This window comes from Phoenix dactylifera, unplaced genomic scaffold (genome assembly GCF_009389715.1).
Source record: "Phoenix dactylifera cultivar Barhee BC4 unplaced genomic scaffold, palm_55x_up_171113_PBpolish2nd_filt_p 000437F, whole genome shotgun sequence".
Classification (NCBI taxonomy): domain Eukaryota; kingdom Viridiplantae; phylum Streptophyta; class Magnoliopsida; order Arecales; family Arecaceae; genus Phoenix; species Phoenix dactylifera.
Window position 1 is genome coordinate 258,881 of NW_024067872.1, and position 4,249 is coordinate 263,129.

A 4,249-nucleotide genomic window follows, 5' to 3' on the forward strand; every position below is an offset into this window, starting at 1 on the left:
ATCTCAAAATAGTTCGAGGATCGTCCCGTGATATTTGGCTGGAAATTTGGGAATGGTCGGTTAGATATTTAATAGCTTTTCACGTGACAGTCCACAACATAGGGTTGTGGCCAGATGGTTAGCTCGTAGGTTTCATAGCTCTTTGAGTAATGCTCAGGTCAAGAATCCGGGTTTCCTTGAACCCTAAAAAAAATCCGGTGGTATTAATGGGCGATGAGGACAAACAGCGCACCATGTGATGCAGGGCTCATCACGACTGTCAGATTATCATCTGACAATAACAGCGTATCTGAGCTCTTTCATTTTGCAGTTTTGTTTTTATTAATAACAATATATTTTCTATTATTTCTACTGATTATTCTATAGACAAATAGCATACCTCGCTTGCTGCCAGTATATTTGCCCAAATCAAGACTAATTTGAGTGTGATAGAAGAAAATTTGAATTTAATATAATGAAAATAGTAGTGAAATAGTAAATAGCATGCTGAAAACTTAATCAGTAAAATTTGAATTTAATATAATTAATGAATCATAAAGAGCTCTCTTCTCAAATTTTCTTTCCCAATCTCATCTAGCAAACATAAAATGGTTTTTTGGTTACCATACATGGAATCGATAATATTGAAATACATAACTTGAATGTTAGAATCCTGCCAGAATGTTAGGGGCACAGCGCATCATCCTTGAGAGAGATTCAGCTATCGTGATCGATTGGATTCGACTAGAAGGACCGAGGAGGGGTGACAACCCTCTGTTGCATGACATCTGGAGGATGGCAGGCAACTGTAGGTTCTTTCAGGCCGTACATGCATACTATGAGGGGAACAGAACTATGGATTGGGTCGCCTCTTTTGCTGCTCAGCATTCTAATGAGGTCCTTTGGACACACCAGGGGGTCTCCACTCCATTACTTTGTCATTTCTTATCTCTTGGTTCTATTGGTTGTACTCAAGCTAGAGTAGTGTTAGCAGTCGTTGTAAAAAAAAAAGTTAGAATAATTGAGGGATCAAATAGAGATCTATTTTTAAATTTGATATGCTTGTTTAGTATTGCAATTCCAAAATAGTTTTGTGGTCATTATAGAGCAAGATTAAATTTGGTCATAATATATTAATAATTAAAAAACAACCTATTAAAAAATTCATCTCCCATGCTTCAGATAATGACCATAGAATGGTTCTTTGGCCACAATTAAGAAAACCACAAATTTTAACTATTAATATAATAAAACTAATCCAGTAAACGTAAAATGGTTTTCGGGTTACTACACATGATACAACATCACTTATATGCCAAGACATCAAAAATAAAAATTTCTATTTGTTATGCTACGTCATCACCATATGCTGAGAGTAGTTCCGACAAAAAAAAAAAAGATGCGACATCATCACCAATCGACCATGTAATCATCTAAGTGGTTTATACAAGTAGTCGGCTACGTAATAACTAGTTAATGCCAGCAGAAATTTTTGATGAGAAAAGGTAACCGAAATTAGGAGGATGAATCATATTAAAATAGCGGCGAAATAATAGGAGACCAAATTTGAGTTTTTTGAAGTTTAGGAACTTGTTAAAAATCCAACCTAAACTTAGAGGGCTAAAAGCATAATATATCCAGTATAAAATTTAGATTTTAGAACAATTAATAAACTAGAGGAACATGTTATTGACTTTTACTTTTTATGGTTTACACTTTGATACCATAATAGTTTCATAATCACTAGATGGGAACTTGAAATTTGGGTCATACTATAGTTAGCGAACTAGAAGGTGACCTCCCACAAAGAAAACACATTTCTCATGCTTAATATAGGGACCATTGAATGATAATATATAGTTAAGGATGAAATTTAAATTTTAACGTAGCTGATCATTTTTTTTGGCTTTCATATAGCAATTTTGGAATAGTCTCTTGGCCACCTTATGTTTGTCTAATATATGGCATGTAAAATTTATTAGAATAATTAGTGGACAAGAGGAAGATTATTTTTTAAATCAAATTTTTATTATTTTACATTGTGATCTCAAAATAGTTCGAGGATCGTCCCATGATATTTGGCTGAAAATTTGGGAATGGTCGGTTAGATATTTAATAGCTTTTCGCATGACAATCCACAACACAGGGTTGTGGCCAGGTGGTTAGCTCGTAGGTTTCATAGCTCTTTGAGTAATGCCTAGGTCGAGAGTTCAAGTTTCCTTGAACCCTAAAAAAAATCCGGTGGTAGTATTAATGGGCGATGAGGACAAACAACGCACCATGTGATGCAGGGCGCATCACGACTCTCAGATTATCATCTGACAATAACAGCATATCTGAGCTCTTTCATTTTACAGTTTTGTTTTTATTAATAACAATATATTTTCTATTATTTCTACTGATTATTCTATAGACAAATATACCTCGCTTGCTGCCAGTATGTTTGCCCAAATCAAGACTAATTTGGGTGTGTGAGAAGGAAATTTGAATTTAATATAATGAAAATAGTGGTGAAGTAGTAAATAGCATGCTGAAAACTTAATTAGTAAAATTTGAATTTAATATAATTAGTGAATCATAAAAAACTCTCTTGTCAAATTTTCTTTCCCAGTCTCATCTAGCAAACATAAAATGGTTTTTTGGTTACCATACATGGAATCGATAATATTGAAATACATAACTTGAATGTTAGAATCCTGCCAGAATGTTAGGGGCACAGCGCATCATGCTTGAGAGAGATTCCATTATCGTGATCGATTGGATTCGACTAGAAGAACCGAGGAGGGGTGACAACCCTCTGTTGCATGACATCTGGAGGATGGCAGGCAACTACAGGTTCTTTCAGGCCGTACATGCATACTTTGAGGGGAACAGAACTATGGATTGGGTCGCCTCTTTTGCTGCTCAGCATTTTAGTGAGGTCCTTTGGACACACCCGGGGGTCTCCACTCCATTACTTTGTCATTTCTTGTCTCTTGGTTCTATTGGTTGCACTTAAGCTAGCGTAGTGTAAGCAGCCGTTGTAAAAAAAAAAGTTAGAATAATTGGGGGATCAAATAGAGATCTATTTTTAAATTTGATATGTTTGTTTAGTATTGCAATTCCAAAATAGTTTTATGATCATTATAGAGCAAGATTAAATTTGGTCATAATATATTAATAATTAAAAAACAACCTATGAAAAAATTCATCTCCCATGCTTTAGATAATGACCATAGAATGGTTCTTTGGCCACAATAAGGAAAACCACAAATTTTAACTATTAATATAATTCAACTAATCCAGTAAATGTAAAATGGTCTTCGGGTTACTACACATGCCACGTCGTCACTTGTATGCCATGTCATCAAAATAAAAATTTCTATTTGTTATTGATGACCCAAAGATTGATTTAAAGATTGATTTTGATGATCACAAAACCTTGAAGTATAAATACTAATGTTTGTGTTGCAAGGAGAAAGATATTTATTTTGCAAGGAACATAGCAAGTTGGAAAAACACAAGAAGGCCTCTAAAGCTCTCAAGAAAAGTTGGAAGAAAGCTACAATTTATTGGCCCAAGTCTCAAGTTCAAAGGATTCAAATTGGAGGAGCAAATTCAAAGGAAAATTCAAAAGAATAGTCTTCGAGTCGACTCCTGAGGAATTCGAGTCGACTCCGATGCTTGTCGAGTCCACTCCAGAGTAGAACGAGTCGACTCCAGGGAGTAACAGACAGAAAGACAGAAAAGATATTTTGGACCCTGAGAGGCGAGTCGACTCCTAAAGAACTCGAGTCGACTCCAATAGCTGGCAAGTCAACTCCTAAGGAAAACAAGGCAAAAGTCAGAGAGCGATTTTCGACCCTGAGATTCGAGTCGACTCCTGTGGAACGCGAGTCGACTCCAATGGTTGGCAGGTCGACTCCAAAGAAAGCGAGAGTCGACTCTCAGTGGAACACAAGGAAAAAGTCAGAGAGCAGTTTTCGGACTCTGAGATCCGAGTCGACTCCCAGACAACTCGAGTCGACTCCAAGGCAGCGCTACACCAAAATGGCAGAAGGCTGTGTTTCGGAAACTGAGAGCCGAGTCGACTCCGGAACAGTTTGAGTCGACTCCAAGACCAGACATGCCAAAAATGCAGAGGATCAGTTTTCGGGCTCTGAGAGCCGAGTCGACTCCAAGAGAATCCGAGTCGACTCGAGGAAGAAAATCAGAAAGTATGTCCTCTGAATTCATGGAATGAGCCGACTCCGAAGATGCCAAGTCAGCTCCAGATGTTGGCGAGTCGACT

At 37.0% G+C, this 4,249-nt stretch overlaps 1 non-coding gene across 1 annotated transcript; it reads left to right on the top strand.

Annotated features, from left to right (window-relative positions):
* Positions 1–208: 208 nt before the first annotated feature.
* Positions 209–297, top strand: LOC120106041. The gene has a single exon (XR_005508270.1). It is a non-coding gene; the product is annotated as a small nucleolar RNA snoR114 (small nucleolar RNA).
* The last annotated feature ends 3,952 nt before the right edge of the window (positions 298–4,249 follow it).